This window comes from Phyllostomus hastatus, unplaced genomic scaffold (genome assembly GCF_019186645.2).
Source record: "Phyllostomus hastatus isolate PE091 unplaced genomic scaffold, TTU_PhHast_1.1 phas_contig_37, whole genome shotgun sequence".
In the NCBI taxonomy this organism is placed as follows: domain Eukaryota; kingdom Metazoa; phylum Chordata; class Mammalia; order Chiroptera; family Phyllostomidae; genus Phyllostomus; species Phyllostomus hastatus.
In genome coordinates, this window is record NW_025333867.1 from 3488622 (window position 1) to 3513920 (window position 25299).

The window sequence follows — 25299 nt, forward strand, 5'->3', positions numbered from 1 at the left end:
CCAGCAAACATTTTGTTTCAATGCTTGCAGCTAAACAAGTGGGTAAAATTTAAGTAGCCTGCTAGTAAAAACAAATCCAGAACTGACTTCGGAAAACTCTGGCTGACGAGAAATCGATTTGCTGTCAGAATGTTAGTTTAGACGTTTGGGGAAATAATTTGTACTTCTGTATAGTTTTGTACTTAGCTACAGTCAGAGTGGAAAGTCTTAGGTTTGGGCAAGTCTTAGGTTTTCTTAATTTTTTTTTTTAAAGAAGAAGATGAAAAGATCAAGATTAAGAAATATAAACATTATTAAATAAAAAGTATTGTTGTATTGCTGTATTTAACTTTTACAGCCTGCCTTTAAAACGTGACTAAAACATCAACACATATTTGCTCTGCTCTGTGTTTCTTTCTGCTGCTCTGACTCTTGAGTGGTAATTCCTCCGGCGTCCACCACCACCTAACATCCATGCTACTTGTCAGGCCCTGTCTTTTAACCTTTATAAAAATGGTAGTAAAATCAGATTTTGAGGAGCTTGTTGTTGCTTTTACTTAGGATTTCTTGTAACCAAACATTCTTGCTATCTTTAATGGATTATCTTCTGAAATAAATCGTTGAATTTTTTAATTTGGAAGTTTGTTGTGTACCTTTCTTTTTAAAAGGCAGGTCTCTTCTAATCAGGAAATGAATTGGCTTTTTTAAAGAGGATAATCAGAAATTAGGGAATATAGCATACATGAAGAAGAATGTAGAAAATATATGTATGGTTGAATGAATAATTGGCAAATGGACACACATATAACCCCATCCAGATTAAGAAATAGAACACTGCCTTAGAATATTCTCTACTTTCAAAACCACCTTCCTTTTCTCTCCATAGGAAATTTACAATTATGTAGATATACTTAAATGACATCATTTCGTTTTGCAAGTGTTTGATATGTAGTACTTTTTGTTTTGTTTCTGTCAACAGTGTGATTGAAGCCTGTAGCTGTGGTTTATGGGTTTTCACTTTTGAGAATCCCTCTGTACTGTGACGGTGCGTTAATGCATTTCACTGTTAATAGGTATTTCCAGCTTTTGGCTTTTATGAAAAAGGCTGGTGAGAACATTTATATATGTGTATATAAAATCTCCTAGCACAGATGTGTCGAAGATCTCTAGGATATATGTGGGAGATGGATTGTGAGGTCATATGGTATTTGTATGTTCAACTTACTATAATTTCAAACTATTTTCCAAAGTGTTTGTTCTAGTTTGTATTTCCTTTAATGGTGGATGAGAGTTCTATTGCTCTGCATCTTCACCGCAGTTTGGTACTGTTAGAGTTTCTAATCTCTGTCAATCTGGGGAGTGTGATATGGTGTTTTATTGTGGTTTTCATTTGTTTTTCCCTGATTAATAATAAAGCCTATTGGCCATTTGGTTGCCCTTTTCTTCTTTTAGCATTTATTCAAATGTTTGCCCATTTTTTCTTTTCTTCTTTTTCTTTTTTTTTTCTTTACTGACTTGTAGGACTCCTTTACATATTCTGGAATTAATCTTTTGTCAATTATATGTGTTGCAAATATCTTCTACTACTTTGTGACTTGTCTTTACTGTTTGTGATGCCTTTGGATGTACACGAACTCTTAATATTCTTGGACTTTATGGCCAATAATTTTTGTATCTTTTACAAAAAATTATATCTAGTTTAAGAAATTCTTTCCTGTCCCAGTTCATGAATATATTCTCCTTTATAGTTTTGCCTTTCATATGTTGTTTTATTGTATTTTATTAATCTGAAACTGATTTTTGTGGAAGTTGTAAGGTAAGGGTGTGTTTGTGTTTTTGTTTCTTGTCTGAATGAGTAGTTGTCCAGCCACTATTTATTGAAGTGCACTTCTTGTCCACATAATCTGCAATACTGCCTGTGTCATATATCAAGTGGCCATTTGTGCTGTATCTGTTTCTGTGCTCTCTATTCTGTTCCATTGGTCTTTTTGTCAGTCCCTATTCATCCCTACACTGTCTTAATTATCAGAGCTTCCCAGTGAATTCATGACACCTGGGAAGGCATGTTCTTCCCTAGTTCTTCAAGCATGTCTTATCCTTGGCTTTTTGCCCTTTTATATAGATTTTATAAACACGTCAAATTCTCTAACAGAACCTATTGGAGTTCTATTAGGATTGCACTGCATCTGTACACCAGTGTGGGGAAAACTGAAATGTTTGCAGTAGGGAGTCTACCATAATAAAACACAGCATGCATGATCTTTGAAAGGATGTTGCCCAAGTTCCTGAGTTTGGATCTGGCACTGGAGAATTTATTTAAATAAATAGTGTGCCTCAATTTCCTTGCTTGTACTATAAGGGTCATAATAGTACCTACCTTATAGGGTAATTGAAAGGATTAAAGGATTAAATGTGGTGCACATAGTATGTATAAAGTGCTTAGAATAGTGTCTGGCATATGTCATCATTATATAAGTACATGAATATTGATTTCTCTATGTCTATTTATAACCTCTTCTATGTGTCAAGAAAGCTTTATAATTTTCTTTATAAAGCTATACAAAATATATAAAATATATTCCTACATATACATATATGGATATATAATCCTAGAAACTTAAAAATGTTAATGCTATTGTAAATGGTATTTTTAAAGTTTTTTTGTGGGTGTAAATATTATTGTGGTTTCATTAGTATGTTTTGTGAGCTCATTATGATAATGTTTGATTACTACTTAGTGAATGCTTGTGTTGCATAAGAGGCTGTTAGGATCAGGCAAGAAGCATGACTTCCCATCACAGTTGCTGCTCTGATTTCACAGGATTGAACATTTTACAAATTTTGCCTAACTTGAAACCATTGTATCTCATTGACTTCTGTTGAAACCTGTCTGAGAGTTTTGGCAGTCTGTCTGGCTCATTTTACCTTGTATAGTGGGCTACTTCCAGCTCATTGTTTCTTTTAAATATATGAGATCATTATGTATCAATATTTGCTTACAGACCACCCACAGTGTGCTTCAGACCCTTGTAGGTTTTATTTCCAGTGCCCCTATTTTCCCCCTAAATTCTGCACTAAAGATGCCACATCTTTGAGACTGGAGTCACAGTTTTGTACATGGACTCACATCCAGCATAAGGAAGCTTTCTCTGGATGAAAATTCATGTGTTCCTCTTGTATTTGTCAGACATGTCACACACATCTCTTTGGGGTTATGACTTTTCTTTTAAAAAAAACTTTTTATTTATTGATTTTAGAGAGACAGGAGAAGGGAACATCCCTTCCTCTGTCAGAGGAGACAGAGAGAGAAACATCGATGTGTTGTCCCACTTCTGTATGCGTCCATTGTTTGATTCTTGTGTGTGTACTGATTGCAGATGGAACTCAGAACCTTGGTGCATGAGGATGACGCTCTAACCAATGAAGCTCCCCAGCCAAAGTAGCTTTTTCTCTTAATAAAAAGGAAAAAATAGAGAGATTCCCCTCAACTAGCGTCTTCCTCTGGCTTCAGTTCTAAGCTTTCTGGTCACGTGGCACTCTACCTCACGTGGGAGGGAAGACCCAAACTGCCAGGCTCTGTGTGATTTCACTTTGTATCGCGGAGGCAGAAACTCAAAATGAAACCAATGAAAAAAACCAATGTGTTCTTAATGGTTTTACCCAAACCATAAATCTGTCTCTTGGAGGGAAAGGGGAATCACCCAACATTTGATCCGGTTTCTTCAACATCTTCCAGAGTAGTATTTGTCAGTTCAGTGAGCACCAGCTGAGACTCACTCAAGGGGTTTGTTGGAAATGCAGGTTCTTGGACAGAAGGCAGGGATTTAAATATTTTAAGATGCCCTGGTGGTACTGACTGTCATCAGGACCTAGTAACAAGGCTAAAGTTATGGTAGGTTCAGGTTTTCATTGATCACATATCACTTAATGGAAAGTTTCACAAGAGGTTTAAAATAATGCAGCGAACACCTGTGAAGTGAAGTGTGTCAGGCATTTCACATTTAAATCCAGGAGTAGACTACTGTTATTAGTGTCACTTTATAGAAGAGGAAGCTGAGGAACAGAGAGGTTAAATAACTTGCCTAGAGTCAAACAGCTGATACACAATTGCCATTTTTTTTTTCTGGACCCTCAAAGCAAAATCCTGACCTTTGTTAATTACAAAAAAAAAACAACCCAAACAAAATACTGGCCTATAGCAGAAATGAGCCCAAAAGATCAGCTTATATTAAACTGTGCCTTGGTATTGTGTTATGTGCCTTATAAATTATTCCTTTAGGAAGTCCTCACTGAATATTCAGAGACCCTGTGGCCTCGGGTAGGATTCCACAGAGGGATGGCATTTATAGGAAATTATAGTCTCTCAGACAAACTAGTAACTTCTTAGCAAGTGCCCATGCAGAGATGAGAGGACTTTGGAGTGGAATAGAATTACTTACTGTTCATTGAGCTGTTTCCTTGTACCAGGCTCTGTGATACATGTTTTATATGTATTTTCCCATTTATTTCTCAAAGAACTCTCTTCATTAACTTCTATTAATAATCAGCTGGACAGGTAACTAAGGCCTAGTGACATAAAGAAACTTGCCCATAGTCATACAACTTCTGCATTGTGGTTGTGATATGAAGATAATGCCTCTCTCTCTCCAGAACCGATCCTTATTCCACTGTATTTTATGCTTTTGACTACATAATCAAATAGGATTTTCTGTTTTCTAGAGAATTGTCATCCATGTGATAGTAACCCAGACATCCCAGTCACTAAGGTCATTATGAGGATTAAAGAGACCTTTTCAATGGCTTATGATGCCATTGATCATTTGCTGGGCTTTCACATTTTGTCCTGTGGTTCTGTTGTCTTTGCCTGGTGTCTGGGACAGGTGAGAATCCTTCAAAGCTAATATTATCATGGCCAGGATCATGGCCTCTAACAGGACTGACAAATGTCTAGAAACTGGAAGAGGACCAGATGTTTTTTAAGAAACATTAGAGCTTTGCCCATAAGTACTCCATTTGGTCACCACAAAAGGGGGTGGCCTTCTGTGCCCTGATTGGGTTCCTTCATTTTCTTGAGACGATGTTCAAAGTCTGATAATGTGCTATATGCAGGTGGGAATTTAATAAAATTATTGTTAGCGTTCTTGGTCATGAAGAAACCTTAGTAATAATCTAGCTTGCACAGCAAAGGAAACCATCAACAAAATGAAAAGACAACCCACCAAATAGGAGAATGTACTCTCCAATGATACATCTGATAAGGGATCACTAGCCAAAATTTATAAAGAACTTATAAAACTCAACATCCAAAAAACACACAATCCAATTGAGAAATGGGCAAAGGACCTGAATAGATACTTCTCCAAAGAGGATGTACAGATGGCCAATAGATATATGAAAAGATGCTCAATGTCGCTAATCATTAGAGAGATACAAATTAAAACCACATAAGATATCACTTCACACCTGTCAGAATAGCCATCATTAATAAATCAACAAACAAGTGCTAGTGAAGATATGGAGAAAGGGGAACACTCATGCATTGTGAATGGTGGAAATGCAGATTGGTGTAGCCACTGTGGAAAACAGCATGCAGTTTCCTTGGAAAGTTAAAAAATATAACTGCCTTTGGACCCAGCCAAACCACTTCTGGGAATTTATCTGAAGAAACATGAAACACTAATTTGAAAGAACATATGCCCCACCGTGTTCATTGCAGTGTTACTTAACATCGCCAAGATTTGGAAGCAGCCCGAGTGCCCATCAGTAGATGAGTGGATAAAACAGTGGTACATTTACACAAGGGAATACTACTTGGCTGTAAAAAAGAAGCAAACCTTTTGCAACAGCATGGATGGACCTGGAGAGTACTAAGCTAAGTGAAATAAGCCAGTTGGTGAAAGACAAATACTATATGGTCTCATTCATATGTGGAATCTAATGAACAAAATAAACTAATAAACAGAATAGAAACAGACTCATAGATACAGAGAACAGACTGACCATTGTCACAGGAGAGAAGGGTTGGGGGTCTGGGTGAAAAAGGTAAAGGGATTAAGCAACAACAAAAAAACCCTCATAGACACAGACAGAAGTATGATGGAAAGGGAAACAGCCAGAGGGAAAGGAGGGTGGGGGAACATAGAGGAGGATAAGGGGGGGAAAATGGTGATGGAAGGAGACTTGACTGGGGGTGGTAAGCACACAGTGCAATATATAGATGATGTATTATAGAATTGTACATTTGAAACATACAGTTTTATTAACCAATGTCACCTCAATAAATTCAATTAAAAATTATCTAGCTCACCCTGGCTGGTGTGGCTCAGTGGATTGAGATGGCCTGCCTGGGTTTCGAACTAGGTCCCCAGTGTGGGGTGTGTGAGAAGCAACTGATTGATGTTTCTCTCACACATTGATGTTTCTCTCCCTCTCTTTCTCCCTCTCTCCCCTCTCTAAAAATAAATAAAATCTAAAAAAAAAATTTAGCTCAATTTCTCCATCTTACTGAAAAGGGAAGGGAATACTTGCCCTATTAAGTAACTTGTTCAAGATAACTAGTGGCAAAACTAGAACCTACTTCCTGACACCAAGGGCAGTACCTTTTTCTACCCCTTTAATCTGATTTTGTCCTGGCACTGCCTTAAGCTGAATTACGTCATGAATAATCCATAAGAATTTTAGTTTTAAAATGATTCACATGATAAGGCTTTCCTTTAAATGCTAGTGATAAAGTTATTTTAGATTTCTGAATATACATACAGCTGCAGATTCTGGGAGAGGCTCTCCTAAAATATTATCAACCCCATAGGAGAGTGTAATAATCAGCAAAGTGGAAAACCTACTTAGGGATATTACATTTATTTGTACATATATTTAATGGTGAAGAAGAAAACCTAACAAAAAGATAATAAAGGAAGAGGTATATATTGCTGTTACCATCAGTATTACTTTTCAGTCTATTCTCGGCCTCTTGCCTTATTGTGGAGGCCTTGGACACACACACATGGGTTGTAACTCATGCCATCCCTCTGACCCAGTGTCCTTGGAGAATGAACATAAGAGCAGAAGGGACCTAATAAAGAATCCATTCATTAAATTCAGTATTTCATTCATTAAATATAATCCCATCAGTGTTGAATAGATAAGGCATCAACATCAGGGCCCCTGCCTCTTAATTCATTACTTGACCCTTCTGCTCCCCTTCATACTAATTTTGTCCCATTGACTTTGCACTGAGAGAGTAGAAAAGCCCCATGGCCTTTTTCTTTTCAACATTTTCCTGAAGTATGATATCCACACAGAAAGCTGCACATATGATAAATGCACTACTCCCTGGATTTCCAAGATGAACACACCCTGGCAGCATTGGAGGACCACACACCTGGTTTCACAGTCTGGCTTTACCACTTAACCATTTGCATAACTTAAGGCAAATGTTTTAATGTTTTGGGGCCTCAGTTTGCCCACCTATTAAATGGGAAAGAAATAGTAGCATTTCATAGGTATTTGTGGGGAGCAAAAGATAATACATATAATTTACCTGGCATTCTTCCTTTCCCCAATCCTAGAAAAATTCTGGAAATGAAATCCCTCAAAGTGAATTAGACATGTGGAAGCTGAAAGTTTGTAATGTTTGGTAACAGCTCATATGAATCAGGAATTATAATGAATAATATGAACTATAGAAAACAAATGGATACATGTTAACTGCTTCTTTGCTATAACTGATTTTGGCCCATTCTCTTCAAGGGCTCATCTGAGAAACTTAGTTTGAGGTAGATTAAAGATTCACACTATGTATTTATTCATATATATATATCCCGTTTCATCACAGAAGGGGATTACAGAAATAAACATAACACAGCAGTATTTAAAATAAATAAATAGGTGAATGGAGGCCGAAGTAGAAATGTAAGCTAATGCTTGGGGTAAGGTTGATACACAAAGTGCATGAAATTCAGATCATTTGCTAGGTGTGGTTTTCAGAGTTGGCTTTGAGCTTCCTACCACTCGAAGCATGTAAGGGGAATGATTAGTAACAAAGTCCAGAGGGCCCTTGTAATACAAAAACAAACCAGTGGAGCAGGGGAAATACAGTTTTATTCTCGGCATCAAGACCTTGCATGGGTCTTCACAAAGAGAACTTGATGTAAAGTGGTGGAATTCCCCATATTAAGTAAAAATGGTCTGATTTATTTGCTGTGTCTTAGGCTCTGCCTCAGTATACAGGTAGCACAAAACAAATGCCTAATTTAGTACAAGTAGTCTTATAAATGATCATAAACTGATAAAAATTCTATTCTCCATTTTATTACAGTGATACAATGCAAATCAGTACAGGCTGGTTACGTATGTCCAATAAATCCATCTATGAAGTTTCTAAACTCCCCAAGCAGTGGCGTGGTAAATGGGAATTGTATGTTTAGGCTGAATGGGGCATAATGAATTTTCAACAACTCTTCTAAAGAAGACTCAAAGAGAGAAGCAATATTTTTAGGAAGTGCTTGGAAAAATGAGGTTGGGAGAAGCTGAGGCGGAGGGAATTTTCTAGCTGTCAGCTCCATTCTGAGAGATATGCAGGCATGTCCCTGAAGGACTTGACCTTGGGGAGGTGAAAAGTATACTTCACTGAAAAAATTATGGTGCCCTCACCACTGAAGAGCAGGTTTAGGGGTAGGGTAAGGGGTCATTTTGGACATGTTGGGTCTTCAGCTTCCCCGCATGGGAAGTTATATCTACCCACGCACCCATGCACCCTCACTCACTTGTATCCTTGTTGTCCTGTTAGCTGCACTGTCTGGCAGATTCCAGCTGAATGAGGGCCCGTACATTGAGGCAAATGATTAGAATTAGGGTTCAGTTTTGAAATTTGGATGTTTGTAAAAGAAACCACCCTTAGTAGGAACAATAAAATATGATGTTTTACTGTTATCCGTGGTCAAGTAGTGGGTCTCAAAGTCTGGTTTAGGGGCCTCAGGGATCCCTGATATCCTTTCAGTGAATGCATGAGGAAGGTCAGAACTGTTGTTATAACAGTAAGATTCATGGTTTTTTGTTTTGTTTTGTTTTGTTTTGTGTTGTATACTGTTTTACTCTCTGGATTAACCCAGAGGATACATGATGTGATATCCAATCACCTCCTCCAGAGCCTGGAATTAAAAGAAATTTGAAAAAATGTAAAGCAATGCACATTTCTAATAAAGTTTTGTTTTAGGAAATAGAGTTATTTTTCATTAAAAATATATGCTATTTATGTCAACATGTGATAGGTTTATCATTGTTATTTTAGATAAATTAGATTTAGATTGAGTTCTAACATGGAAAATACTGTTATATGTAACTGACATCATCAAAGGAGTCCTGAGACCAAAACTCGTGAGAGCCCCTGTGCTGGGAGTGTGTGCACCATCGTCTGTGGTGGTGCCAGGCATTAGTCACAGCTCGCCAAGCAGTGTGGTCCTGAAGTTCCAAGAAATGCTCCTCCATGTCACTGCCTGGACACTAACCTGCAGGCATACACATGCAATTGTTCCAGATAGTGTGGGCATCTCTGCTTTGTTTACCAGTGTGTTCATAGATATTTAGTTAACATTGGGGTTATAACAAGTAATAAAGCAGAAAAGGTCTCAGCCTTCATGGAACTTATTTCTAATGTGTGTTGAGAAAGCAGAATTGCCAAGCATTTACAGAACTGGATAATATATACATATTACAGATAAATACATACACTTGGTATCCAGGTGTGACTCTGGAATTGGTACAAAGTGACCCTCTGACTAAATGAATACCTCTGTCCACTGTGTGCCAGGCCTTGTGCCCAGTGCGTGTGTGTGTTAACTTCATAGCGATCCTATGTAGTATATAACATCATGTGCCTTTGCAAGTGAGGAAACTGAAACTCAGAGGGGTTAGATAATGTGTCTAAGTCGTCAGCTAATAGGAGATCAAATCAGGATTTGTGCATTTTTTTAGCATCTTTGACATAGTAGTCTTTCTGTTTTAAGGAAACAATAGACTTCCCCTTGAACAACCTCCACATCCAAGTTAGAGAAGGAACTGGCCTTGCTGTACTAAGGCAGCATGTCTTTGGACCACGTTCTAGCACAGGTGCAGGGAGCAGTGGTATAGAAACCTTTCACAACCAGGTTGGGAATCTTGCACCACCAAAGCAACCAATGAAATAACCACTGCAAGGCCTGTTTTCTCATATTACCTTTGTGCCAAGGCCAGTGAAGGTTTCACATCTTTTCTTTCTTTGCCAGAGCTGAATATTGTTAAGTCTCTCCTAGAGCAGACCTTCCTGGACCTGTAAATGGCTTGATATGGATCCTGATAGGTATGGTGTGCCCAAAATTGGAGGACCTTTGACTTCAAAGCCACTAACTTTTAGCCACTTGGGTTTTTCTTGGCAGCTGACACAGTAGAAACTTCTGTGGTAGAAGAGCCTCCTCTGAGCTTTCTGGTGCACCAGCTCCCCTGCCCCTTCCACTCTCCCATAGAACTCTCTCCATACCTGCCAGAGGACAATGTCACTGGTCAGAGCCGTGTGTAGTGACTGCTTTGTGTATCAACCCCTCCAGAAAGAAAATCCAAAGTCCGTGCCTAATTCTGGAGTCTTTCAGAAGTCTCCAGACCTGGAAATGTGCAATCTAAATGGAAAGTGCACATGCATAGATACCCACAAATAATCTTCATTTCAGGAGGGACTTAGGGCCTCTGCTTGCCAGAGTTTTGAGTGACATCCTAACTCCATGCATATCGTTCTGTAATTTGAAACACTTACTGTAAGTGTAGCTGATGACACACGGAGAGGCAGGTGGAATGGTGCAGAGAGGAACACCATTTATTACGTAGCTGAGTTCAAAACATTCAGGTGTACCAGTTCTCTGGATGGTTTCTCCTGTTGAAACTGTAGTTAGCTTGCCAATGAAGCCCCCTCACCTGTGATGCCATGTTTCATCTCACTGACCTCCCCTTTGTGGCTGATCATCATAGCATTACTTAGCTATGGCAGTCTCAGCTGCAGACCTCTTGCCCAGCTGATCAATCACTCCCTAACCTTTGTACTATTAGCTTGGTGAACTTTTGGTACGTTCACGGGGCAGACAGGAACACAATACCTCTGTGCTCAGAACAGTTGCTCCTGTCTCATTTCCCAGTCTCCTCCTTACCACTTGTAACTCTTTCGACCGTTGTTTAAATGAGGGCCCTTCCCCAGCTTTCTCGAATCTTGCATCCTGGCTTGTGTTTGGGGGGAGGGGGAACAGAAATTCCAGGAGGGTATTTACAGCTAAGTATGTTTTTAGCTGGCAAGCAGTAATTGTGAATTTACTCCCTTTCTCAGAAATGGGTAGTCAGTTTCTGCCTTCTACCTGGCATTTTAGCAGCTCTGTCACATCCTATCCTCAGGGCAAGGCACGTTGTCTGGGAGGGTGGTATTCAGCAGACCAGTGCCCTTCAGAGTTGGGCACCTAATAAAACAAGTTAGATTTGTTGGTCTGGTTTAACCACAGCCCCTTTGAAGAGAGTCAGAATCCTTATTTCAAGTAGGACCAACCCAGTTGGAGAGACCGCCCCCCCCACCCACTGGTGTTACCCCACTGGCAACGGTGGTGGTAAAGCAGGGACTTTGGAGTGAGCTGGGATCATTCTGACCTTAGGCCATTTAACCTGTAGAAACCTGTCTTCTACACAACGAGGGAATATATTTACCTCCAAGGGCAGTGGCAAGGGTTAAATGGATCATGTAGGCAAACCTTTGGGCTCAAGATTGAGTCAGGGTTCTTGATACATGCAAATTTTTATTTGTATCCAACTTCATGATCTAAACCCTCTCACAGTGCCAGGTTTTGTTGATCTAACACCCCTCCTCCACAATTAGCATTAATAAGGCCAAAGGAGACCATGTCCATGAGAGTGTCTGTCCTTAGCTGCTTGGAAGGATGGAAGTGGAAGAGAGCAGAGGAGCAAGTAGAAGTTGTGCTTCAGGCAGCCTGAGACTCCTGGAGAACTGCTAGAGAGAAAGCCTGGAGGCGATGGAAAGCACTGAGAGAGGTGCAGGCTGGGGGAGCCACCTACATGTGTCTGCCCGCCAGCCTGCTGGCCAGTTAGGTGCTTTCTTCTCTTTTCCTGACTTCTTTTACTACCAACAGGACTGCCACCAGACAAGTGGAGAGCTTGGCAGGGTTCTGGGACTCTGTACCAATGCCACGCCTCCTGACGACAGACCAGACACGGATGGTGCTTACACACAGCAACGTGGCCTTGTCCTGCTGCCCTCGCACTGATGCTAGCACTCGTGAATGCGGTGCCACTCCAAGGAGTGAGAAAAAGCCTCAGCTTTGGGAGTCAGGAGGCCCGAATGCAAGTCCCAGCTTTGTGTAGCTTTGGGCCTTTAGTGAGTCAAATTTCTGTGACTGTGTGTGTGTGTTACACTCACTAGGCCCTGAGGTCTTCCCCACACCGACATGTATGCATTTGAAACCCTCTCTCTGGGCCTTCTCCTTAGAGGCAGCCCCACCTGTCAGGATTAGTACCTGAGGAGCAGTTTCTACCTACCAGCACCTCTGAAACCCTGATCTGTTTTTGAAAAATTAGTTTTTGCACTCTTCTACACAACTGTGACCAATATTGCTGGAACTGGGAACTGGGAACTCACCAGTTCCCAGCATACCCTGCAGCTGCCCTGCTGCATGCCCTCAGTTCAGCCTCTCAGCTTCCACCAGGAACCTGCTTCTCCTCTGCTACACAGCTGAGAGTTAGAAACTCACCAATGAATCTTTGGCTCTTGCTGTGCTCTTCCTGAATGAGTTGTAACTCCCTCCCCCCTTTTTTCCCCCTAGCTTTGCTCTCTGATCTCAAGAGCCACATCCAACAGAATGCTCGTTTTTTTTTTAAGGCCCCCCCCAATATCTCCATTAATCAAAATGACTTCAATTTAAATTGTATGCCTTATACAGACAGAATTCACTTAGAGGACTAGAGTTGTTCGTTAGAAAGTGAAAGTAGCTGATAATCCTTTTTCATATGTGAAAAAACCGGCAAGTCATTTAAGCCTTTTTCCTCCTGGTAACTTAGAAACAATAGCAAAGTTACTTGAATTGTGTCGCCTTTTATTTTTCCCTCCTTGTGCCCAGGATAAAGATGTCATAGAAGCTTTTATGTTCCACTCTCCTGCTAAACTCTTTAGGTAGGAAAATAATTGGCTTTTTCCTTAAGAGGAGGGTAGGAACAGACTGTGTCTGAGCTATTCTCTTGCAAATCCCGGTGGGTACTGAATAATAAAGTCTGTCTAGCTTCTAGTCTGCAACTCTTCTCACTTTCCTTTGAACAAGGGCAGTAAGTTGCTCTTTTTCTGCTCAGTTCTCACACTGAAAAAATCCAGTAGGTGGCCAAAGAGTCTTTAAAAGACTAAAGACAGCTTCAGAGAGCCATTGGAAAGAAAAGTACGCTTGTAACTTAGTCCAGCAGACAATGCTGGGGAAGTTGAATAGTGCTTCTGGATCCCAGTTTAGGGACAGGTGACTTAATTAGGCAAGTTACAAATGGACATGTTTGATTACAGCTAAATTAAGTTCTCAAAATAATCCCCCAAACTGGAGCTCATACTGTTGAAGCAAGTACTCAGACCAGACCTCTCAGCTGGCCTCCGTCTAGCCTCATTTTAGAACATGGTGTCATCCTTTGCAGTGCCACAGAAAGAGTGTCTCAGGGGTTCTTTATGGAGCATGAAAGAACTCTGTCAGCACCACAGGAGCCAAGCCCCAGGAGTTCCATGGGCTGAGAACTTTGCCCTTTGTAAATTGCTTTTGTAAAAAATTCTAAGTTGAGGAGCCAGAGATAAGGAAATTGCTGTTGCTCGGCACTGTTTTATGGTTCTAGCGTTGTGTCCTGTGGTGTCCCATGTTCTTTGATTTGAGTTATGTGAAGCTAAGAAGCAAACATCACCCTGCTTTCATTACCTAGAACTGGCTACAGCTCAGTGCCATTTGGTTACCTGTATGAGCTCTGTCACTGAATGTTTCCAGGAGCAGTCTTCACCTTTGAGTAAAATACTTACTGAATGTGACTGGTGCCTTCAGCAGTACACACACACACACACACACACACACACACACACTCTCATATATATATAGCAGTAAAATATACATTACATAAAATTTACCATTTTAGCCATTTTCGGTGGCATTAAATACCTTCATATTTTTGTGCTATCACCACCATCCATCTCCCCATTGCCCCACCGCCCAGCTACTGGCACCCACCATTCTACTTTCTGTCTCATATAAATGATCATAGAATATTTGTGTTTTTTTTTTGTATCTGGCTTATTTCAGTCAGCATACTTTCCTCAAGATTCATCCATGTTGTAGCATCTGTCAGAATGTCATTCCTTTTAAGACTGAATAATATTCCTTTGTACGTGTATACAACATCTTATTTATCCATTGGTAAACACCTACGTTGCTTACACTTTTTTGATGTTGTGAATAACAGGCTTTTGATTCTCTTGGGTAGACATGCAGAAGTGGAATCACTGGATCGTAGGGTAGTTCTATTTTTAATTTTTTAAGGAACTGCCATACTGTTTTTCACAGAGGCTGTACTATTTTACATCCCCACCAGCAGTGCACAGGAATTCCATTTTCTCCACATCCTTGCCAACAGTTGTTGTTTTCTGATTTTTTGGCGCTAGGCATCCTAATGAACAGAAGGTGGGATCTCATGGTGGTTTGGGACAGTGGTTGCTGTAATATTGGTGTTTGCTGGCATGCATAGCTGAACACTCCTGCTGGCTTCTGTGTAATGGAACAAGGGCCAAAGAGAAGGCCCCTTACCCTTTTTGTTTCCTGGAGTCTGTAGCTGCAAGCATGTGCTCTGTCTGCTGTAGCGGAGCTCTAAGGCTCTTCTGAGCAATGACAGAGAGGAGACGTGTGAGCAGGACTTGCTTTTAGCTCCATCCTGAAGAAAGGAGGTTTAGTAGCTTGGGATGGGTCAGGACTCCTTGAAGATCTTTGTCCCAGGCACATAGGCAGGAGCCAAGGCACCTAACTGGACCAGTCTGCTGAGGTGTGTGCTTTCATTGGGAGGCTAACTCATCACTGACACATCTTTTAGTTTTACAAAGATCTTCTACTGCCTTTAAAAAAGACACTTACCTACTGCAAAAGCATTAGTTTTCTAGGGTAAATAGAAAGATGCAAGACCTATTTATCACAGGTTTGTGTTTTTAGTGAAATGATTGCTTTTTAGATGATTTTAAAAATTGTCTCCAATCCCAGATTCTGTAATACAAGAAGACAACACATACAGTTCAATATATGTAAGATTCTCTACTTAAATTAGTAAAATGCAGTAATGCTATTACATGAAATTTGGGAAATAGAAAAAATATAACCCTCTTCCCTTCTTTTTATTATTTTGGTAAATTTCTTTCCAGTCCTTTTCATTTATTTTTAAACATGTACCTGTAATAATATGTACATATAGTGTAAATCAACTTTCCTGAAGGGTTATGCCCATTTACAATGCCATTAACAATACAGCATATGAAAGTATTTGCTCGTTTTGTTATGTCTTGATGAAATTTGGGCATTTTTTCTAATTTAAGAAAAACTAAAAGCTACTTTGCTTAATATATATTTCTTTCGTAATTTTTGTTACAAAATATTTTTTCCAGTTTGTTTTGCTTTTTTATTTTTGACATAGAGATGGTTCATATTTATTTTTCCCTTCCTTCTTTCCTTCCTCCCTCCTTTCCTTCCTTCCTTCCTCCCTCCCTCCCCTTGGAGCTTAGGAGAAAGAGAGAGGCAAGGAAAATGCACCTGGGGGAAGAGGGCGGGGAAAGGTTTAGACCTGCTCTATAAAGAGAGTTGCAGAGATGGTTTATATTTCTGTATGGTAAAGCCACTGATTTTCAACCTTTTTCATCTTTCAGCACACATAAACTAATCACCAAATTCTGCATGCCCACCACAAAGTATGTTTTTTGCCAATTTGACAAAAATTGGTATAATTTTGATTCATTCACAGCACACTGCTATTGTTGTGTTGACTGTTCTCATTTTGTTTATTAGACAGTCTAGGGGAAAAAAGGTCAGTGCCCCTGACTAAATAGTCAGGTAAATTGCATGTTTTAAGAATTCTTGCAGCACACTGGTTGGAAATCACTGGGTTAAGCAATTTATGTTCTTTTTTTATATATCCCTTTAATTTCTAATTTTATGTAGTCTATTCATTATTTGCATTCAAGTTTTAAAATTTCTTTCCCTCCCAGTGCTATAATACATTTTTTTCTCCCCAGCATATGACAAATTTTGTTTTAATCTTATTTTTCTGTTTTAAAAATACATTTCTAACTGTTGATCCTAAGGAATTTATTTGGTATAAGGTGTGAGGTAAGAATTTACCTTGATGTTTCCCCCAAATTGGTAGCCAATTGTTCCAACAATAACTAATTACTGAATAATTCTTTCCATCTCTGATGATTACTGGTGCTACCTTTAACATAAATTGACTTCTAGTAAGTATATTAGACAGATCTATTCCTAGTTTATATATTCTTGTCTATTAATTACTTTTTTTTTCTTGCATAGTCCCAGGGTCTTTTAATTATAGACTTATAATTGTTTTAATATATACTACCCCTTTTGCCTATAGTTCTTTGCAAAATTTTCTGTACTATTTTTACTTGTTTCTTTTAGACACATATGGGAATTATCTCCCTATAAAATATCTTATCCATTTGGGGGTTTGATCAGAATTGCATTTAACATAAAAATTAATTTAGAATATACATTTTAAATATTGAAATTTATTCTCCCTATCTAAATCTTGCCTCATCTCTATTTCTTATTACATATATATGTATACACACACACACACACAGTTTTTTTTTCCTTGCTTTGGTTACACACAAACCTTGTTGAATTTGTTGCTTTGTGAATGGGGTTTTTTAAATTAGACTTTTGTGATAGTTATTGCTTTCATATAGGAAATGTGTGTGTGCGCACATGTGCCTTGTAACTATCCACTTTATAGAGCAAAGCATTGAAAAGAGCAAAGCATTGAAAAGAACACAGTCTGTGCAGTCTTTGGGATTGGTCAGGCGTGAGTTTGAATTTCAGCTCTCTGCTACTTAACAGATGCTTGAGCCAGAGAATAGAGTGTTTTCAATTAAAGTTTTCAATACAGTATTTTACAATTAAAATAGGTTTACAATTAAAACAGGGTTTTAATAAATGATAGCTATTACTGTCCAATTTCTCTGAATATAGTTTCCCCTTCATTTATTTGGGTTTTCTATTTAGACAGTGATATTATCTATAATTAATGATAATGTTAACTTTTTCTTTCCAAAATTTAAAACTCTTTATCTGTTTCATGCCTTATCACATTGGCCAAAAAAAGTTGCAAAACAATACTACATAATTTTTTTTTCTGGGAGATTTTTATTCTTATTTTTAAAGGAATTCTTCTAGCTTTTCTCTATGAAATATAAAGTTGGCTGTGGTTTGAAATGGGTACTGTTTCTATGTTGGAGCTCTTACCTTTTAAGTGTTTTAAAATTAGAAATCAGTTATCTCAGAAGATTCATACAATTTGAACTTTATTTATAAATTACAATATTGATGTTACCTAAGGAGAAAGGTAGAAAATTAAGAATCAGTCCCATCTTGAATATACATGTTATTATTTCCTCTAAAAATACCTATCTCTGTTTGAGGTTTTTATAAGTCCTCTTATGGATTTTAATACTGAAAAGCAATTAATCTCCCGGGGGTGAGCTGGTGACGGTGGTAGGTTGGGAACCTTCCTTTTAATGCCTGATTGCTAGCTTCTTTATATAGAAATCTGTACCATGCTTTTATACCTGGTTTGGGTCACACGGGAACCTTTCATCTTTGATTCTTACTTTGAATTCCCATGTATACCAAAACTTAGAATATTTAAATTTTAAGTAGAAACTATATTTAAATTTTATAATCTTAACCTAGGTATTCTTCTGATTAAAGTCTATTGGCATTTTAAAGTAACTGTTGTCTTCCTGATAAAAAGTAATCTATATTTATTGTAGAAATTTGGAAAATGTGGACAAGCACCAAAACAAAAATTAAAAATGGCACATATAGTTTTGTAAGATATTTTGAACATTTCCCAATTTTAAGTAACTTTATACTTAATATTGCTAATGGTTAACATGTTATTCCATCATGAAAATATTTTACCATTTATGTATCAAAGCCCTACTAGTAGACATTTAGCTTGTTTTTAGTTTTTCATAATGGTAAATAATTTAATGTTAACTATCCTTATACAAATATCTTTGTTATGTCTCTGGGAAATTTTCTAGAATTCCTTTTTTAGAAGTTGAATGGCTGGCTGAAAGAGGTATACATTTTTAAGGACAATGAGCTTAAATTTTTAAATCTCTATTTAAGGTAATTGAAAGCAATATCATTCCCAAAACATATATCTGTTTTTCTCAACTTTGCCAAAATTAGATGTTGACATTTTAAAATACTTTTGCTAATTAATAGGGAAAAATATCTTACAGCATGTTTCAATATACATTTCTTTTGTTACCACTGATGTTTAACATAAAAAATATGTTCATTAAGTATTTATATGTGTTCTTCTATAAATTACTTTGCCCACTTTGTAGTTGAGGTGTTCTTTTAATATTGGCTTTTTAAAAAGTCAATAGAGCATAAAAATTAGGAGCATGGAACTGAGAAAGAGTTCTATATCCAAATCTCTGTTCTGCTACTTATTCACAATGAGTCCTTGGACATGTTACTTCTTAGCCACTCAGTGTTTCCATTTCTTTATTTTAAAAGTGGAACTGCCGTGACCGGTGTGGCTTTATCCCTGCCAACTGAAATGTCGCCAATTCAATTCCCAGTCAGGGCACATACCTAGGTTGCGGGTTCAGTGTATGAGAAGCAACAAATCTATGTTTCTCTCTTACATCGTTGTTTCTCTCCTCTGTTTCTCCCTCCCTTACCCCCCTCTAAAAATAACAAATAATAAAAAATAAAAAACACAAGTGGAACTAATTGCATCTCCCATATAGGGTTATGATGAGGTCTTGTGTGCAAAGCACTTAGGTTGTCTTACACCTAATAAAGGCTAAATACAATGTAGCTTTTATCATATTGGGGTTCTTCACCAACCCTGCCTGTAAATATGCTTTTCTCCTAGTTTGTAAGTTCCCTTTTGATTTAGTCTATAGTGTCTTTTATGTATTTAAACTTAAAATTTTTATGTAAATGAAATGTGGCTTATTCCTTTCTGGCTATTCCTTTTCCCTAAAAAACCCTTCTATACCCCTGATGATCAGATAAATATGTACCTACTTTTCTTCTGGTTCTTTTATCATGTTATAATTTACATTTAAATTAAAAACATTAGAATAAGTTTTATTTAGCCTTTGGTGTAAAGTTAGTGTGAAGTTACTATTTGGTGTAATTTTTTTCTTTTTAAAAATTTTATTTATTGATTTTAGAGAGAGAGGAAGGGGGAAGGAGGGAAGGAGGGAGAGAGAGAGAGAGAGATTTGTTGCTCCACTTATTGGTTGCTCCTTGTATGTTCCCTGACCCCGATCTAACCCACAACCTTGGTATATGGGAATGGCATTCTAACTGACTGAGCTACTTAGCCAGGACAGATTTTTCCCTTTCCATTGTTCTAACTATATTAATTAATCTACCCTTTTGCCCCAGTAATTTGAAATGCCATACTTATTATATATCCGATACTTCCAGAATTTCTGCTTGATTCCATTGATTTGTCTGTCATTACATTGGCACCATAGCATACTGTGTATAGCATATGTGCATTATGTGCATTCTAGCTTTATTGCATGTTAAATATCTGGATGCACTCATCCCCTCTCCCTCCTGTATATATTTTTTGAAAGTGGAAATTTGTTTGTGTATGTAACTACAGGCTCACAGCCTACTCAAGATTTAAATGTTTCTGCTACTCTCTTCAGTGCAATAGAGAGAACGTGGGCTTTAGACTTCTAGGACTTGGATTCCACACTTGGTTCCACCACTTCCTAGTTGTTCAAGGTGAGCATGTCATTCACTCTCTGTGTACCTTGGGCTCTCTATTAAAGTAATCATGTGAAAACCAGCACTTATTCCAAATTCATCTGAAGCAACAAGAGTAATCAAAGTCACATCACTCACTTCTGTCCTGCTCTAGAAAATAAGTCATTGTTTTAATGCTGCAGAAAATTTCTAAGTCAGTATTTTGATTATAACTGTTGTATCCTGTCTATTGTCACCATAATATAACTTAAATAACATTAAGATGGTATGAGCCACTTTACAAGTACCTTGTACACATACACATCACACATGTATAAATTCAGCTCCATAATCATACTCATAAATGAATGATGATCGTGTGGTAGTTAAGAAATAATGACCTTGATGTGGCACTTTTCTAGTTTATTTTTTTAAAGATTACATGAGAAGTATGATGCAACCTTAACACTTTCATTGGATTAAGATGTATGTGTTTGGCTGCAAAATGTAAGTATTAAGTGTCAAATTTTTAAATGTATAATAACAGTTACAGTTTACTGTACATCTACCATGGGCCAGATGCCTGTTTTGCATGCCTTATGCATGTCATCTTTTAATCCTCATGACAGTGCCCAGGTGGGAGTGACATCTGTTTTGTAGTTGAAGGAACTGAAGTTCACCAGATTAGACCCCTGTATTAGTGACAGCCAGTAAGTGGTAGGGCCAGGATGGAACCCAGAGCTGTCTCATGTCCCAGTCAGTGCTTTTCCATGTAATCTGCCACATCCAAGTACATGTGGAGCTCTTGTTTTGCTTTATAAAAGCCAATTTCTGAGAAGCTGGAAGAGACAGAAAAAACTTCTTTTGGCTGAAGCCTGACACTTGGATTTCAGTTTAGGAATAAAATATCATCTGATACACAATGTTATGGCTGTAATCTGTAGGATATTTGAAGAACTGATGCAATTATAGTGTAAAGATAAACTGTGGGGAAGAGGAATGGATTTGATGTGTGTTTTAAAATTTGAATTACCTGTATTGTCTATCACATTCTGTAGATAATTGCCTTAAATCCTTGACTTTGATGAAGACATTTATGACATTAAAGAGAGTCACATCATACGTACCTGGCAGAGGAGATGCCCTGACCACGGGGGCAGTTTTCCCAGGGTGAGGCTCACGCACTGCACTCTGGATGTGCTGGCCCTGTGACCCCCTCAGACTCGGGAGCTCGACTGCATGATTTGTGGCAATGGGGGACTGTGTTCATGCTCTCCCCTAAAAATAAAAAAAAAGAATTTTGAAAAAGACAGTCACTTCATGTAATGGGTTTAATGAAACAATTTAATATTTTTCCTTATAACAAAATCACTGCCTGTTTATTGTAGTGAAATAAGAAAATAGAGATGAACAGAATGGTGAAAGAAAAAGTCCCTCATAATCCCACACCCTGGAAATAACCACTGTTTAACTTTTTGGTGTCCACGGTTCTGTATCTTTTTAAATTTATCTGTGAATATATAATTTTTTAATAAAAATGGGGTTATATATTTGTAGCCAGATTTTTTTGCATAAAAATATATCATGAACTTTTAAAATGAAATTAAGTATTCTCCAAGATAATTTTTAAATTTAATTAAGTATAGTTGGTATACAATATTATGTTAGTTATATTAGTTACAAGTGTATAATACAGTGATTTGACATTTTTATACCTTACAATGCATTCACCCAACTAATTCTAGTAATAATCTGTCACTGTGCTAATTAATCACAGTATTATTGATGATATTCCACTACCTTTTTCACCCATTTCTTCCACCTCCTCTCCCCATTGGTTTCTGTCCAGGATCATTTTTAATACGTATAAAGTGTTCATTTCACAGATGTATGATAGTTTAGTAGTTAGTTTTCGATTCTTAAACAGGTTGCTTTCAGTTGCCTTTACTTGTGGGATTATCACAAATTTTACTTACTATGGTATCTAATACTGTCTTGTTCCTCTAGGCTCTTCTCATTCCTCTGTGTCTACTCATAGGTAATTATATCCCACCGTCCTAGCATATGTTTCTAATGAAACTCTTCTAGTTTGTAGTTATTCCCTACACTCAGGCAGATGAGGTTTGGCTGTGGAGGTCTGCTAAGGTTGCCAGAACAAGGTCGTATAGAGCGGGGGTTTAAGCAACAGACCTTTATTTCCCCACAGTTCTGGAGACAAAATGTTCATATTCAAAGTGTCAGCAAGGTTGGTTTCTTCTGGGGCCTGTCTTCTCGGCTTGTTGACACTCTTCTTCTTCCTGTGCCTTACCTGGTCTGTGTGTGTGCCTGTGTCTCTTCTGACAAGGACATCAGCCATTTGGATTAGGTCCCGCCCTAAACACCTCATTTTACCTTAACTACCTGAGGGAAGTCCCTATGTCCAAATACAGTCACGGTCTGAGGCGCTGGGGGCTAAGACTTCATTCAGCACATGAATTAGGCAGGGACGCAGTTCAGCCTTACAGCAGAAGCGTATTGTTTTATTGTAAACGGTCCTATTGAGGAGGCAATTTGTAGAGCAGCTTTGAAAGTTTCATGACATCTTGTTGTTTCTCACACACGTTAAACAAATCTGTAGGCCTGCTGCTTTGTTGCTTAGCAAATCCGTAGCCTGTGAGGCTCACTGAGGAGGGGGATCATGTGTGCTTTGCTTACTGTTGTATGTAGAGCCTGGAACATCATCATCATCTGCCAATGTTGACTGAATGAGTGAGTGAATGAATGTCAAGCTTCTTTAGTAACATGAAGTAACAAAGTCAATCTACATACTTATTTTTTTGCATGTATTTCATTACTTACCTGAGGTGTGCATTTGATGAAGTGCCTGAAATTGCCAAATTCATTATCAGGTAGAAGTCAGAGGCAATGGGTAAAATCACCCCAGTTCTCTACTCACTGTGAAATAACAAACACACAAGTGCTAGACATGACTTTCTTTCTGAGGGCTGTACACATATTATTTTCTGTGTTTACAAATGGTCAGGGTTTTTCAGGGCTATCCAGTTGTGTGATTTACTGCAACGTCTTTAGCACTTTTTACAGTTGAAAACTCTGGTCTGATCCTTGGACCTGGGAACATGGGGACCTGTTCTGTGAGCAAGATGAGGCAAGCAGTGTGAACAGTGTCATTGGGAATATTAAAGCACGGTCAGTGGTCTCCACTTATAAATACCATTTGGGGGTGTACTTAACTGAAACTGCAGGAATTTTACTTTAGTTCTCTGCATTCCCCATTCACTGAACACACAAAGGTACACATACATGCTCCTCATTGAAGAAGTAGTTCTTTTATTTATTTCTATTCTGGTTTGTGAATGAAGAGCTCTGTTTTACAAAGAAGCAAATACTGAATTGTAAGTATTTCAGGCACAGAAAGAATCTTCATCCAATGAGAATAGAACAATGTTTTCTAATATTTGCTATCTTGTTTGAAGTCAGAAGGAGGGGCAGCTAGCTGGCCCTTTCTGTGTCCCCTGAAGTTAAATCATTTTAAAACTCCAGTAAGCAATGAATGTTACGTCATGGAGGAAAGGTTGGTGAACAGAGTTATTTAACTTTGCCTGATATTCTGATATCTTTGAAACAAACTTTACAGTTTAGAAGTATGATAATAACTCATCAGTGTAAAATTCAACTGAGAATCGGGAAATAAGCAACTTTTGGCTTCTGGGCAGCACAAGGCAATGCTGGTGCTCATGCTTACTATCCATACATTTCTGACATCTTGATATTCCAGTTCTCTGACATCTGCAGATCAGAAATGATTGATTAGAAAGGCGAAAGGGGGTTGTTATTAGCAGCCTACTGAGTTCAGAAAGAAGTGACAAGTGATAGCCAGATGGTAAGGTTGGAAAAAGAACAAAACTAGACCAAAAACTGAAGTTGGAATTTACTGTGGAGTCCTAGGGTATGCTAGCAAATAGCACCCTCAAGGACGTGTAGTTTCTGAGGATGTGACCATCTTGTGGCCTAGTATAAATCTTGTTTATAAAAAGTAACCTCTTTTTTTTTAATCTTCATCCAAGGACATGCTTACTGATTTTAGAGAGAGGGGAAAGGAGTGAGAAAGAGGGAGGGAAACATCGATGTCCTGACCCGAAATTGAACCTGCAACCTTCTGGTTTCAGGGAGGATGCTCCAACCAGCTGAGCCACAGTGGTCAGGGCTAGCTATAAAAAGTAATCTTTTTATGACAATCCAATGTAATATTTGAAGTTTATGATAATATTTTGTTTATATATTAACTATATGATTTTTTAGAAAAGGGAGGAAAAAATAAGGCAGTATATAATACATTTTAGAAAAATTCTACTTTAAGTGGTTAACATTTAAAGGGAAAAGCATTAGCCATCAGAAATAATGCATTCCTCATGTTATCTGGGTAAAGTAATGATATATTTAGGGTAACAGTTATACAAAGCTGTTGTCAGGAGCCCATCCCTAGGACTGTACTGCTTATCTGAGAGGGAGAGCTTAACCGGCTGCATTACTATGGAGTTTGGAAATTTTAAATGACATCTCATCCCCTGCCTCGAAGCCTCTGCTTACTTGCCACTCCTAGCAACTCCCTTATCCCCCCAACCCTTTCCACATTGTGCCGCTCCTCCCATGTGCCTATTCCACCTCTGCACACTTTGCAAAACATATTCCTTAAGAACCTGCAATATGCCAGTCCTATGCTGGCACTGGGATAGAGAAAACATTAGCCAAGACTTGTTTCTGCTTTCAAGAGATGTCCCACCGATTAAGCCTATGGAACCCCTTGTCCTGAGAAACTCGAATTCTGAGGCTTCTCCACAGCGCTCCCCCTACTTCCACACCCCACTGGGGACTTGGTTTCTCCTTAGAGATATCACTTCCCTCAAAAGCCTTTCCTCAGGAAGACTAGTTCTCCCAGTTCACTGGGGAGGCCATAGAGCCTACAAATGAGTTTTCTACTGTCCCTTACACACCAGGCTCACCATCTCCTTTCAGCACCCCCTTCCTGTTTCAGTCAGCTTGGGATGCCATAACAAAGTTCCATAGGCCTGGTGGTTTAAACAAAAGAAATTTATTTCCTCAACATTCCAAAGGCTGGAAGTCTGAGATCAAGGTGTTGGCAGTGGTGGCTTCTTCTGAGTTGTCTATTCTTGGCTTGTAGGTGCTCCATTCTCTCGGTGTCCTCACTTGGTCTTTCCTCCCTCTCTCTCTCTCTCTCTCGGTTTTAAAATGTCCTCTCAAGCTTTCTTTCCTTTTTCTTTTTTAA

General features: G+C 38.4%; 1 protein-coding gene and 1 non-coding gene across 2 annotated transcripts in view; both read left to right on the forward strand.

Annotated features, from left to right (window-relative positions):
- Window positions 1-25299, forward strand: part of RREB1 (ras responsive element binding protein 1) — a 174130-nt gene that overhangs the window by 9744 nt on the left and 139087 nt on the right. The gene's annotated exons all lie outside the window — the stretch shown is intronic.
- LOC123820823 lies at window positions 21135-21296 on the forward strand. The gene has a single exon (XR_006786027.1). It is a non-coding gene; the product is annotated as a U1 spliceosomal RNA (small nuclear RNA).